General features: G+C 56.0%; 1 long non-coding RNA gene across 1 annotated transcript; it reads right to left on the bottom strand.

Annotated features, from left to right (window-relative positions):
• Window positions 1–592: 592 nt before the first annotated feature.
• On the bottom strand, window positions 593–2,349 carry LOC121102383. Its single transcript, XR_005834475.1, has 2 exons — window positions 2,050–2,349; window positions 593–1,614 (listed from the first exon to the last, which is right to left on the bottom strand). It is a non-coding gene; the product is annotated as an uncharacterized LOC121102383 (long non-coding RNA).
• Window positions 2,350–14,840: the final 12,491 nt, after the last annotated feature.

Here is a 14,840-nt window from a genome sequence, read left to right as displayed (position 1 = left end):
TTAGGTTTTATTCATTGCACCCCAACTTTTTATTAAAAAAATGTCCTAAAACATAGAACAATTAGAAGAATATGGAATAAGCACTCATATATATTCCATCTCAGTTCAACCACTGTGAGTATATGGGCATATTTGCCTTCTTTTCTTTTTTTTTTTAAAGATTTTATTTATTTATTTATTTTAAAGATTTTATTTATTTATTTGAAACAGAGAGAAGGAGAGGGAGAGAGAGAGAGAGAATGGGCAGGGGGAGGAGCAGAGGGCTGAGGGAGAAGCAGGCTCCCTGCTGAGCAGGGAGCTCTGCATGGGGCTCGATCCCAGGACCCCGGGATCATGACCTGAGCCGAAGGCAGATGCCCAACTGACTGAGCCACCCAGGAGCATCAAATTTTATTTATTTATTTGAGAGAGAGACCTCGAGCTGGGGGAAGGAGCAGAAGGAGAGGGAGAAGAAGACTCCCCGCTGAGCAGGGAGCTCTATATGGGGCTCGATCCCAGGACCCCGGGATCATGACCTGAGCCGAAGGCAGATGCTTAACCAACTGGGCCACCCAGGCGCCCCTCCCCTGATGCTAACTTTTTTAAAAAATGTGTTCATTTGATGACTTTATTAAATAGAGGTATATCACCACACAGAGCTCAAGTCTTGGGTCTGCAGCTCGGCGAATTTGCGCGAATATGATCGCCATCCAGATCAAGATAGAGAATATTCCCAGCCTCCCCAGAGGTTCCCTCGAGCTCTCTCCAGGGCATCCCTGCCCTTGCCTGAGCAAGAGCAGTCTGACTGCCATCGCTACAGAGTGGCTTAGGCTGTCTTTGGACTTGGTGTGGATGGAACCCTGCAGCCCGTCCCCTCGGGCAAGGCTTATTTCGCTTACCGGACGTCTCAGGGAGCCCCCGTGTTGCTGCAGGTGAACCCCGCTGTGCACTGTCCCGCTGAGGGGTGTTTGGAGGGTCCTGGCTATACTGCATAGGACACTGGCTCACGGGAAGAGTCTGGAACAGTCGTGGTGTCTGCTGGCTTCCTTGTGGCGGGGCTTAACCTGTTCCCCTCTCCCCTGATTCTACGGGAAGTCAAACGCCTCGGAGCAGCCGAGTCAAGACTTGCCGGTGGGGCTGTGTTCCTCATCACACACCCGACTAGGAGGCCCAAAACGTCGGGTGGTCTCGCCGTTCGTGATTTCGGAGTGGTCGGGGGTGGCCCCAGATCTTTCCACTGTTGAAGGAAGTTTCGGTTTTACGGCAGGGTCAGTGCAGAGTTTTGAGCAGGGGAGAGACAAGATGTGATTTACCCTTTGTCAAGACCACGTTGAATTCCATTTGGGGAACAGACTGCAGGGGGTCAAGGGCAGAATCGGGGCAGACGGGGAGGGGCTCCTGAAGCAGTCCGGGCGAGTGGTGGAGGTGGCGAGAAGTGGGTTCTGAGGAGAATCGTGCCGGCCTCGGCGCCTACAGGTAGACGTGCTCCATCAAGGTCAGTTGCCCGAGCTGAGTTTCGAGAAGGCAGAGACCACGGCACCTCTGTGCGTCCGGCCTGGGACCTGGCAGGGAGAATGTCCCAGTCGTACCTGGGTGTGCCGAATTCAGAGAGGCTGTGACTCTTGGGGTTTGGTGCTGCAACAAAAACAAAAAAACAGAACTAGAGTCTGATCTGCTTTCCCAGCACTCCCTGCGGCAGCCTCTGGTTAATAGCATGCTCAACCTTCCTCCCCGAGAACCATGAATCACGAGGGAGGCCCTTCTGCTTTCGGGGAGCACCGTTCACGTTGCCTTAGAGTGACCGTGTTGAGGACTGTCAGGTCTGCCTCCTGAAGGCAGAAAGTTCCCAGCCTGGAGCCTAGGTCAGAGAGGTCTCTCTTCCTCCCCAAGGCTTGGGCCTGGGGGTGAGGGTCAGGCCCCTGCACCTGGCAAGCTGTCCCCCAGCAGCCCAGGGGCAGCTCCTGCCTGAAATTCTGCTTGCCCCAGGGAGTGTGCTGGGGCCCTGGGTAGTCTGTATCAGTTATCTATCACTGTAACAAATCGCCCCAAAGAACAATAAACGTGGGTTACATTCCATGTTTTCTGTGGCTCAGGAATCCGGAGTGGCTTGGCTGGGTGCCTCTGGCTTGCAGAGGCAGCCTGGTCTCTCATGAGGTGGCTGTCAAGGGGTCAGCTGGGACTGCTGTCATCAGAAGGCTTGCCTGGGGCAGACACTCGGCTTCCAAGGTGGCCCACCCACGAGGCTGGCCAGTCGGGGCTGGCTGTTGGCGAGAGGCCTTGGCTCTTCTGCACGGGCTGCTACCTCATGGTGGCTGGCTTCCCTTGGGGGAAGTGGTCCCAGAGGAGGGTGGAAGCTGTAATACCATATGACTTAACCTCGGAAGTCACACACCATCGTTTCTGCAATATCCTATAGGTTACACGGGTCAGCCCTATTTGGTATGGGGGGGGGTGCAAGGGTGTGCTTACCAGGGGGAGAGAATCACCGGACCCCATTTGGAGGCACATGGGCAGTGAACAGGGAAGAATACCACCAACCCGTGGATTACTAGCCCATGCACGGTCATCCGGGCACGCCGGATGCCTGACGTCGGCTGTGCCGGGGTGACGTAAGCATGCCCGGCCCCAGTTAAGGACAGAAAGAACCCCATCCATTCAGTAGCTCCTTTAGGGGAGCTCCAAAGCCCCGTGGGCCACAGAGGGATGAACGACATCACTGAACCCTGGGGGAGACTCCTTGGCAAGGGGCATCACGTACCACCCAGAGCCTCCAATGTGCCGGGAGCACTGCGTGGAGGGCGACAGGACCTGGAAGAAGAGAGAAATTTCCTTGGCCTGGAAGCAATCAGGGAAGGCCCAGAAGGAGGTGGCATTTGAGCTGGTTTTGATGGCCAGGAGAACAAGAAGGTGGGGGATAGTGTCACCCCGGGGTCAGGTCAGATATGGGGTTCGGGCCAATGACAGGGTCCTCCTGAGCTACCTGTCCACGTTTACTTGACACAAAACAATGAACCACACACTACGCTGTGTGCCGTGGCCTATGCCGGTCGCTGGGATTCAGCAGTGGATGGAACAGCCCTTGTGGTTCTGAACACTAAGATCCTGTGTCAGGGACAGGGTCTGGAGACGACCTTGAGATTGATACTAAGAGTAAAGTTACCTCCATCCTGGCCAAGCAATGTCCATGTGTCCTCTGATTACAGTGGACACCATCATATCCCCATTTGACAGTTGAGAAAACCAAGGCTCACAGCTGGAAGGACTGGCCATGGTCACAGAGCCAAACCTGACCCCAGGCCTTGTAAGAGGGTGCCGGGAGCCCAGACAGACATGGGTGCATGAGCCCTCAGGCTGGCTCTCTGGAATGCTCTGGGCTGCAGGAGCTGGCTCTCTTTCCTGCTGGGAGGAGACCCCGCTCTGGCCTAGGGCTTCACAGCAGTGGGAGGAGGTCAGTACTGAGTTGCATGGCTCAGCCTCTGTGCTCAAATTCAACCATATCACCGATTTGTGGGGCCCAGGGGTTGCGTGGAGAGGGATTTTCAGGGATTGCTGGGAAGCAAAGTGTCTCCAGGCCTGACCTCCTGCCATGGGGGGAGCTGCATAGGTCCCAAACTGCTAATGTGCTAGTGGGGGAGGGGGCTGTCCTAGCTTAGGAGCCCTGAGCCCCAGAGCCCCCCACCCAGCGTCCCCCCTGCCACCCATGCTAGTGGTCAAGGCCCTTTATCTCTGAAAGAGAACCTGAGTGAGCCAGGTATGTGCTGAGCACTTTGTGAACGTTACCGTCCTGAGTCCTCGCAGCACTCATACAGAAGTGTTCCCCATTTCGCAGATGAGGAAACTGAGTTCAGTGAGGTCAAGTCAGTTGCCCAAAGGCAGATGCAACCCCAGAGCAAGGCCTGTGAAAATAAACATTCAAGTCGGATCTGCCCCTCCTGGGCCACCATACGGGTCCTGTCCACCTTGATCACCCGCCTGGACCATGACGCACAGACGGGACCCGCGATGTGCAGAGACATTACATCTGAACACAGCTGTACCCTGGGTAAGTTCAGCTCTGAGCACTTCCTCTTGGAACTTGCCTGTTCTCCCTCCGAGGTGTGTTTCTGTGGGTCACTGAGTTGGTACGTGTAATTCCTGCTTATTCAGGTTTCCCTGCTGTATAGTACTCCCTGGAAAGGCTCCGACTCAGATTTCCTTCCTGATTTTACTTCCACTGGTCCAGGTGGGTGTGATTTTGGTTCCCATATTACAGATGGGAAAGTGGGCTCCCGGAAGCTAAAGAGCTCATTGGGATTAGCCAGCTTCTAAGTGGCAGAAAAAACCCTACTGAGCACTGAACGATGGGGCCCCTGTGCTCCTTTCTCTTTGGTGCTGTGAGCAGAGAGGGGAAGAGACCATGCTGCCGGGCTAGCCCTATGGCTGTCTCAGTTCTCAGGGGTGGCCCGGAGAGGGACCTTGAAATGGCATTGATAGGGAAGGTGGCCCGGTGGGGACAAACCACCCCAGCCCGAAATCCATCAGTGGCCTCTCTCCACTGCACGGGTGGCATGGAAACACCACACACAAGTTGCAGGGTAAACTGTGGCTCCATTAGGCACCTCCCGCCAGGGGTGCTGAGTAAGAGGGCCGGACTCCACTCTCGGCCTCAGTTTCCTCATCTGTGATTCTGGGGTAACTGTTGCATCTGCTCAGAGGCAGGAGCCACTGCGATGTAATTCTGGTTTTGTTCGGATTCATTCATTCATTCCTGCAGCAAGCCTGTGCTGGACACCTGCCATGGCCAAGTACTAAACGGGGCACTGAGGGTCCGACAGTGATGAAGAATGAGGAATCAGGTAGGAGAAGGCGACACAGCTGCAGCTGTGGCAGACGGGGTCTAATCACAGATGGGGAGAGGGGTATGTGACCCTGGGCCACCCTGCCCTCTCTGCACCTCTGGAATGGGCTTTGTGAGGTGCCTAGACCCTCGCTTGGCTACAGGGAGCTAAGTCGTGTCTTCCCTCCCTGGTCTGAGCAGAGCACAGCCTCCAGACAGAGGCCAGCCCACCAGGGCCACCGGGGAGCATCCTGGAGCCCCGAGCTGCTGGCTGCTGGCACCGTCCCCACGCTGGGCAGGCTTTGGGATACGGCTGTGGACACAGTCAGTCAGCTCGTGCCCCAAGACATGCAGGCATGTCACCCCAAGGACAAGGGCCCGAGGAACCCCCCCCCACCCTCCTCCTGTCTCCTCCACTCTTCCCTTCTCACCTCCTCCCTCCCACTCCCGAGGGAGAGGCCGCTGCTTCCCTCAGAGTTTCCACAGCCGCCCCTGTCTGCCTGCCCACCAGAGACTGTCAGCCCTCGGCACTGGCACAGGCCCCGCCCATCCTGCCAGGGGCGGCTGCTGCCAGGGGAGCCTGCCGACCCTCACGTCTTCACTCAGGCACGAGGCGCTGGCTTGACACAGACGTGAACCCGGCAGGAAGAGCCAATTCGGGTCACCCTCAGAGACAGCTCAGGGCTCAGGCGGGCCCCGCTGGGAAATCTTATCTGGGTGTTGCCAAGTACCAAGGGCACTGTTGATCCCGCCCCTCCCTACCCCCAGTGGTTTATCTGCTTCAGCCTCCATCTTCTTCTGCCTCCCATGTCCCCCACTGTCTTTGGAAAGACCCATTGTGCGTTGATTCTGGCTGAACAAGGGCCCCATCCTAGATGGAGATACGGCAGGTTGATTCAGGAGCTTGGAAATTGGGTCAGATGACCTGGGTCTGATCTTGGTGCTGCCACTCTCAGGCTGTGTGACCTCTGCGCAGGCCATGTGCCCTGTCTAAGCCCTGACGTGGGATTTGATGGGGTGACGGAGGGGAAGGGTTTATAGAGGGGCTGGCGCTGAGGTCTGGGAAGAGGAGGTGGGTGGGTCCTAGCCCTTTGCTGGGGGGCTCACACCCATGACTTCAAGGCAAATGCTGAAAACCAGAGGAGAGAGGACCAGGGGGATTGCGTGCAGAGTTTGGTCTGGCTGGTAAGTGCCTGAGGGAGCAGCGAATACAGGGAGCCGGAGAGGTATGGGAACAAAGAGATAGAGAAAGAGACCGGAGATGAGAAAGAAGCAAGAGAACCAGAGAGAGAGGGAGGAGGGGAGGGGGACAAGGAGAAAGGATGATAGCCATTGGGGTGAGGAGCCTGGAAGACTTCCTGGAAGAAGAGGCATTTGAGCTGAGCCTGGAGGATGCCCGCAAAAGAGTTAGATTTGGAGGCCTGGAGAGGGCCAATGAGAGGTTGGTCCAACTAAGAATACAAAGGTGAGGAGTCCCATCAGCTGGTGTCCTCAGTGCCAGCAGGCAGGCAGCTTCGGAAGGGCTCTGGCCTCCGGGCCCACTGTCTTGCCACCAAGAGCTCAAGCGTCTTCTCCCTTCCTCCCTGTCCCCACTGCCAGGGGGGAATTTCACACTTAAGTTTTTAGGCTGAGATTAAATTAGGCTGAGATTAAAATTAAAGGCTGAGATTTTTTTTTTTTTTAAGATTTTATTTATTTATTCGACAGAGACAGAGAGACAGCCAGTGAGAGAGGGAACACAAGCAGGGGGAGTGGGAGAGGAAGAAGCAGGCTCCCAGCAGAAGAGCACGATGTGGGGCTCGATCCCACCACGCTGGGATCATGCCCTGAGCCGAAGGCAGACGCCCAACCGCTGTGCCACCCAGGCACCCCAAAGGCTGAGATTTTTGCCAAAATTTCCCAGATTTGAATCATGTCAGAGCTGGAAGGGCTCTGGGGTAAAATCATTTCCCACATAGGGAAACTGAGGCACAGGGAAAGTCAGGGACTTGCCTGTGATTCCCCCAGCAGTGGTGGGTGAGGGTCTAGACCTCCTGCCCTCTGGGTGGCATTGTCAGCAAGATCACAGCATCAGCTAGTCAGAATTTCTTAAGCTCTTTCTCTGGAGGAGTGAACGCAACAAAACTGGCATCTTCTCAGTCAGGGAAACAAGAGGTTGAAGCCACTTGTTGTGATGGTAATTATAACAACACTGGTGAGCCAGAGGGGGAGGGACTCATGGTGCCTGCTCTGTGCGGTGCACCCTTCTAGGTGCCCCAAAATATGAACTAATTCATGCTTCACAACAGCTCTGTGAAGCCGGTGCTATTATCCCCATTCGTTTTTTCTATTTTTAGAGATTTTACTTATTTGAGAGACACAGAGAGCGAGCAAGAGAAAAAGAGTACCGGAGGGGGAGGGGCAGAGGGAGNGACCCGCCACCCCTCGCCCCCCGCTGTGGGACTCAATCCCAGGACCCTGAGATCATGACCTGAGCTGAAGGCAGACGCTTTACCGACTGAGCCACCCAGGTGCCCCGTTATTATCCCCATTTGATAGGTGAGAAAACTGAGGCCCAGGGAGATGAAATGCCAGGAACTTGACACCTGGTCATCACCGGAGCTCTGCCCAGGAGGCTGATTAGCTCCATTTTTACAGAGGGGGCTTGACTTGCCCAAGGACCCCAAAGACGAGAACACACCTAGGTTGGTGTGAGGAAAGAGGCCGAAGAGCAGGAAACGTGGGGGCTCTGAGGGGGCAGGCCAGGGAGGGAATCCCCCAAACCAGGCCCTAGCCTCTGAGGACTGGAGGCATCCCTGAGGCGGAGGGAGAGAGAGAGGCAGGGAAACTGAGGCACACATGCGGCATCTGCCTCCCCAGCCACCTCTTCTGGATGCCCCATGACATTCCTGAAACTTCCAAGGAGTTTATTCTTCACCAAGCAGTGTCCTCGGCCCTCAGCAGTGGGCCCCTCCTCCCAGCCTGGGGTTGCCCCGCTGCTTCAAGTTTCTGCCCCTTTTTTGAGGATTTAGCGGTTGTAGGAAGAGCAGGTCCTGGGCCCTGGAAGCTCCACGGATGGCCCCCTCGGGAGTCAGTGGAGGTGAAGGCACTTCTTACCCCCTTCTACCTGCTGAGCGATCCCGGGCAAGACTCAAATTGTCTTGAGTTAAAGTGTCTGCCTCCGGCTCAGGTCATGATCCCAGGGCCCTGGGATCGAGTCCTACATCAGGCTCCTTGCTCAGCAGGAAGCCTGCTTCCCCCTCTGCCTGCTGCTCCCCCTGCTTGTGCTCTCTCTCTGACAAATAAAATAAATAAATAAAATCATAAAAAAAAAAAAAAAGACTCAAAGGCTTCAATGATCCCAGCTGTTGGACAAGGTGGTTTCTGAGATGTTTCCAGCTGGATATTCTCTGTATTTGGGATGCTTGAATGTCTGGGCGGCAAAGAGCCATTGATGTGTGCTTCATTTATCTGGGAGATGAAAAGAGAGCGAGAGAGAGACACCCACACGGACAGCGGGTACCGCACAGGCAGAGATAGAGAACAAAACGGGGTGGGGGAGGAGCAGCTACAGCTGGAGACAGAAGTGCAGAGAACAGAGAAGGCGAACAGGGACATGGGGGTGGGGGTGAGAAGAATCAGAGTGAGCGGGTGGGGAGCACAAGGGAAGCCAGCCAGGCTTGCCCCTCCCTGATAGCAGGGACAAGGTTCCTAACCCAGGGGCAGCTGAAGGCAGCAGCTGAAGCAGCCTTGGTCTGCCAGGCCCTCTTCCCTGCCCACCACATCCGGCTTGGGCCTGGCAGGGCCCCCAAAGTGGGGGAAGGGGAGTGGATGGGCAATGTCAGCTGTGAACCAGCCCGTTTCCCCCAGATCTGTCTGAGAATTCAGCAGAAGCTCCCTGCTGTGTGTCGGACAGAGTCAGCTACTCGCGGCTCTTGCTGCCCCCCTTCCTGTCCACATTCTCTATCCTTAGTGGACTGTTCACTGTCCCACAGCCACGTCCCACCCCTGGACCGAGGCAGGGATTGTTTCCGCTGCCCGAAATGCTCTGAACCCCTGTTCCTCTTCTCACACAAGGTGCCATCACCGTTAATTTCATGTGTCAACTTGGCTGGGCCACAGTGACCCAGTAGACGGTCAAACATTATTCTAGATGTTTCTGTGAGAGGATTTGGGGATGAGATTAGCATTTTTAAAAGGTGGACTTTGAGTAAAGTAGATTGTCCTCCAAATGTGGGTGGGTCTGGTTTAATCAACTGAAGGCCTGAATAGAGCAAAAAACTGACCTCCCTGAGCAGATAGTTTTCAGACTTGAACCGCAGCATCAGCTCTTCCTGGGTCTCCAGCCTACTGGCCCACTCTGCAGAGTTTGGGCTTGCCAGATTCCATAATCACAAGAGGGAATTCCTTACAGTAAATCTCTTATATATACTTTCTATGGGTTCTGTTTCTCTGGAGAGCCCTGACCAATACAGATGTCCTTCAAAGGGCACCCCCTTCCTAGGTGGACTCCTCCACTCTCTTTGGTTTATTATAGCCCTGCACGCTGCCTCGTTACACAGCATTTGTCACATCGCGTCCCACTGAATTATAAGTTGGTCTCCCTAACTGGGGAGTGAGTTCTAGACATTAGGGACTGGGGACAATTGACCCAAGTCCTCAGCACAGCCTGACACAGGGCCTAGCATGGAAGAGATGTTGGCTGACTGGTGGAATAGATGGAAAGGTGGGTGGGATGGGTGAATAGATGCAGGATTGAAGGAAGGTAGGAAAGTAAGAAAGAGGGTAGGAGGGAAGGAAGGCAAGAGAGAAGGAAGGAAGGAAGGGAGAAGGAAGGAAGGAGGGGAGAGTAGATGCACGCATGGGTAGATGGGCAGACAGATGGAAAGTAGAGTGATGGGTGGATGGGTGGATGGGTGGGTGGTTGGACGAGAGGGTGGGGTGTGAACGGATGGCACAGGTGGGTGGGTTGGGGTGGATGCGTGCGGTGTGTGTGGATGGGTGGAAGGATGAATGGGTGGGTAGGTGGGTGGATGAATGAGGCAAGGGGCCCCTATCATCAAGGGGCCCCCAGGTAGCTTAGGAGGGTTGCCCTTGTTCCCAACTCACTCCCTCCTCGGGCAGAAAGGTTTAAGGGTCCCAAAGCGGAGCCTGCAGATTCCTGGGGAGAGATCTTCCCTTAGTCACTGGCAGCTCCCTTCAGTCCTCCCTACGGAGGCTCTGCTGGTACCTGGCCTTGTGCCAGGCGCAGAACAGGGCAGTGGGTGTAGGTTTTGGAATGATCCAGCCTCGGACTCAGTTCTGCTACGCCCTGGCAGTTGGACTTGGACAAGTCCCTTTCCCTCTCCGGCTCTCAGTTTCCTTACCCGAAATGGATGTATGCAGCTATCACACCATTAAATGGCTAGTACCTCTCTTCCGGAGCCAGCCTGCCCAGCTCGATCAGTTGTTGGGGTGTGACCTTGGGCTGATCACTTCGCCATCCCATGCCTTAGTTTCCTCATATGTAAAATAGAGAGAGACTCCGGCGTTGGTTTGCAGATTACATGAATGAATAGATATGAAACACTTGGAACAGGGCTTGACACAGAGTCATTGCTCTTAAATGAGAGTCGTCACCCACATCACAGTGCAGTTGGAAAGAGAAAATGAAATCATGCTGGTGAAATGCTTGGCTGGATTCCTGGAGCATCAGAACCACTTGAAAATTGTGTTATCCTTAATCTCCGGCCAGAGAAACTGAGGTTTTAGGAAGAAAGGTGTCTGAGCCAAGATCGGGTAGCAGATCAGAGATGGAAACCATGATTCAGGGGCAAGCCTGGCTGACCCGGGGCCCCTAGCTCTGTCCAGGAAGGTGGCGAGCCTGAGGCCTTGAAGTATGAGTAAGTTTTCAGCAGGTGACAGGACACGGCTGGCCCAAGAGGCCTCTGGGCTGGAGGCCCAGCTAGGAAAGCACGAGGCCTATCTGCGGAATCGGACGTCACGGGGCCTGGCCTGGGCACCGGTGGGGGCAGCAGGAGAGTGGCCGGGAGGAGGTGAGGACAGCGAAGTGCTGCGAGAGGCTCGGAGCAGGGGAGGAGCTGGTCAGATGTGGGGTCTGGAAGCCGCGGTGACAGGTGGGGGCCGTGGAGATGGGTGGGTGAGAAGCCCGGCCACCCTGCCGAGGGAGCTGTGTGCAGAGAGGATGCAATGGGGTGAATTTTTCCATATGTGCTAAGAGCAAAGCCAGTGCCAGAAACCACCCCACGGAAGGCAGGATTTCCTCCCCGTGTCGGACTCACACAGACGATGAGAGCCATGAGCACGGCCGCAGGAGGCCGAGCGTCCGCCGGGCACATGGCGAATGAAGTCACCAGGAGAAGCTCATGAGGCGGCAGTGGTTACCCTGCCGTGTTGTAGGTGCCGGCGCCGAATGCCCTTCCCGAGCCCACATGGTCGGGGACCGAGGTCTGACTGGCCTCTGCCCAGCCCACCTGCCCGGTGGCAGGTTGTGCCCTCGGTCCCCACACCATGGGACGTTCACAGTGGTGGGGAAGCTGAAAGGACCAAGAATGGGAAGGGCATTCTGGGCGAGGGTCCCAGCTCAGGAAAGGCTGAAAGGGGAGCGTGCGCGGCGGAGGGCATAGGGCACGGTAGAATCATCTGGGGTCCCGCAGCTGCCGTTTGAGGCAGCCACGGCATAGCCACGATGCGTGTGAGAACAGCAGCTTCGTTTCTCATCCCAGCTTACGAGGTTGGAACAGTGTGGTGCCCATTGCATGGGTGAGAGGCAGGAATCACTGCCCATTTCGCAGACGAGGAAACTGAGGCAGGGCTCAGTGGCAGAGGGAATCCGGGGCTTTTGGAGTCAGGCTGATGGGGAGGACGGTTGGGAGGAGGGTACAGGGCCTGAGAACTGCTCCAAGTAACAGGACAAAGCCTGGGAAACCTGATCGCATGTTTACCAGCCTGGAGATGAAAGGCGACGCTGCTGCCAGGGGGCTTACCAGGAAGGCAGGTAGCAGCAGGCCTTCCTGGAGCAGGCGGAGCCAGTGGCCTGGGCCAGTGTTTCCCAGGCCGTGATTTCTGCAAGTCACTAGGTTTATCCAACATGCTCGCTTTGTGTCAGCTGCCTTGGTAAAATGTTTTCTCCAGCAGACAATAACCCTGACTATGCCCTGGGCCCAGCTCCAACACACACTTTGCACACAGCAACCCTCGGAACAGCCCTCAGGCCCGATGGGGGTCCCGGGGCTGTCCTTGCACTGTACAGGTGAGCAGACAGAGGCCAGAACTGTCTGGGAGCACGTGGCAATGAAGGGGCCGAGCTGGGATTTGAACCGGGACCACCTGGCCCCCGAGTTCCTGGGCCTGAACCCCGCCACTACTTGGCACTATTGCTCAGGTCAGCAAAGTTAAAAAGAAAAAGCTCCGTCCCATGTGAGAAATGGCTGCTATAAACAGAAGGTACCAGAAAAACAACAATAATAAAAGACAGACTGTGGTTTTATTATTTTCTCTAGATGCTGTTACGTGGGAGGGTTCAAAGCCAGAGACCTGCCTCTGGTTTGCTACAAGGACAGAGTACCAAGTGGCCGAGAGGCATCCAAGACGCCTAGCCCTGCTCCAAGTCCCCACGGGACTGGAGACATTAGCAAAGGGAAGAGCTCCCTCTCCTCAGAGCCGGCCAGGCTCTGCATCTGTAACTCTTTCAATCTCGGAGATGATGCTGAGGGTCCCCACGTAGCAGGTGACAAAACGGAGGCTCCGAGGTGTTGGTCACTTGCTGGAGTGGCCCAGCCCGGCGGGAAGGAGCAGGGGCTGCCCAGCCTGCCTGGAGGTCTGCTCGGGCTCTTGCAAGCAGACACTTCATTGGAACCCACCTGTTCCCCAGCCGGCTGCAGGGCCGTCAGCCCTCACCCAGCACAGGGGGCTGGAGCAGGGCAGAGCTGGCCGGAAGCCGGGGACGCAGGGTGGGGAAGCCTACGACGGGGCGGCGGGCATATAGGAACTCACTCAGCCCAGACCCTTCAGTACCACACCCGTGCTGTCTCCAGTACCTCGGGGGACCAACCTTCCAAGGGGCCTGCGTTGAGAGGCAGCAAGAATTGGCCGCTTTGGGCAGATAAGGAAACAGAAACTCAGCATGGGAGGGTCTGCCCAGACGGGACAGGGCAGAGCCAGGATTTAGATCTGGATCCTTCCAGCTCTTCACTCTCTTCCCATTTCTCAGCCCTGTCCCATACCCGTCAGGCAGACAGTGTCAGAGATCCTTTCCTTCGGAGGCGGGAGCCTTAGGTGGCCTCCACTCTCTCATCCCCCATTCATCAAGGGGTTCCCCAGCCTGCTGTGGCCAGTCCTCTACAAGTGCCCGGGACACGGCGACAGGTCAGCCACGGCCCCCACCTGCCAAGACAGCTGTCTGTGAGGGAGATGGACCCCAAACCTGACCAGCTATGGGAGGGGGAAGCATGGACCCCGAGGAGGCCCAGGGAGACAGCTAACTCAGCCTGGTCAAGGAAGGCTTCCCGGAGGAAGAGAAGCCCAACCTGAGACTGGAAGGAGGAGGAGGAGGAAGAGTAGGACTGGTACTGAGGCTTGAGCCTTGCTAGGCACTGAAGGAGAGTATGGTTCAGCCCCAGAACTTACGGACTAGTGGGAGGTAGGAAGCACGTGCACCCGGGGGGTGGGGGTGGGGGTGGCAGTGGGTGGGTGGAGAAGAAGCCCAATGATGAGACCCAGTCTTCCTCCTTGGAAAACAAGCACCTGTCCAAGAGACTGGGAGGCCTGGGGATCCCAAGCCCCTTCTAACTCTGATATCAGGGCCTCACCAACCACCTGGCCCTGAGCTGGGCCCACAGCTGGTGCCAGAAAAGGTCCAGTCACAGAGCTGCCAAGCCAGGAGGGCTGTCATGTGTGAGGTCTAGAAGGGGCACTAGACTTGCCCAAGGTCCTACAGCAAGGCAGTAGCTGACATGGGCTCATACCTGGCTCCCTCCTTCCCTTCTCTTCTTCGTGACCCTCCAGCCCAGGACCACCTCAAGGAGGCCGTCTACCCTGTTTCTCCACAGACTGACTGGGTGTCTGCTTAGATCCATGGGAATCTTGAAGTCTCAGGAATGAGTAATAATAATAATAATGTGCTAAATGTTTCACGTGTATGGCCACTCACAACACTCACAAAATCCTTATCAGGTAGATGCTATTAATATTTCCTTTTTACATAGAAAGAGGGCCAGAGAGGGAAAGTAACTGGCCCAAGGCCCCACAGCGGGTAAGTGACAGAGCAGTAGCCTAGTTCAGGCTCTGGAGCCCCCCATGGAATCACGAACCTCTTTGTCCTCCTAAGTCATCACAGCCTCTTAGAGACCCCACGGTCCATCAGGACAGACAGACACATCGACTCTCTATGTGGAAGATGCCCCAGCAGGGGCGGTGTGGCCCAGGTGACCGGGGCCAGCCCCATCTCCAGGCACTGATGATGCCACATCTTCGGCTCTACTTTTTCCTGCATAACTCTTGGCCCTGAACTTGTATGTGCTTCAGAGGAGAGAAGACACTGAGGACCTTGGCCTCGCTCTGCCCTTAGCCCCCGGCCTGGGCCAGGCCGGCCCCCAGTCAACGCCTGGCTCCGGAACTGGAACACGCACCCCTTCACGCCATCCTGCCTGGCCTGAGGGTTGGCAGGCGGCATTCTCAGCCTCCAGGTGTGCTTTGCCCACACCTGCCTCTACCAGCCTGTTGGAACATAGAGCCCTGGCAGGGCCAGGAGGCCCAGGTGTGGCAAGTGAGGCCTGAGCGGGGTGGGGAAGGGGTCTCCAGGGGGCCGCTGGGGCTGGCACAGGAATAAGTGACTGCTGTGTTTGGGTTCGGACGCTACGCTGCCCAACAGGAGCATTCCGGGCAAGTGTCTAGACTTCCCAGTGCCTCCGCTTCCTCGTCTGTGGAAATGGGGTTGCTAATGCCAACCCCACGGTTTCCGTTGTGGATATTGAAATGAGAGCATTTGAAAAAGCAACCAGCATATGTCAATTATAACCTCACTAAGGCTGGATATTAATTAATAGACAATAATAATAAATTCATT

Source organism: Ursus maritimus, unplaced genomic scaffold, assembly GCF_017311325.1.
Source record: "Ursus maritimus isolate PB19 unplaced genomic scaffold, ASM1731132v1 scaffold_14, whole genome shotgun sequence".
NCBI lineage: Eukaryota > Metazoa > Chordata > Mammalia > Carnivora > Ursidae > Ursus > Ursus maritimus.
Note: the sequence above shows the minus strand (reverse complement) of the source record. Positions and strands in the feature narration are given on the sequence as shown.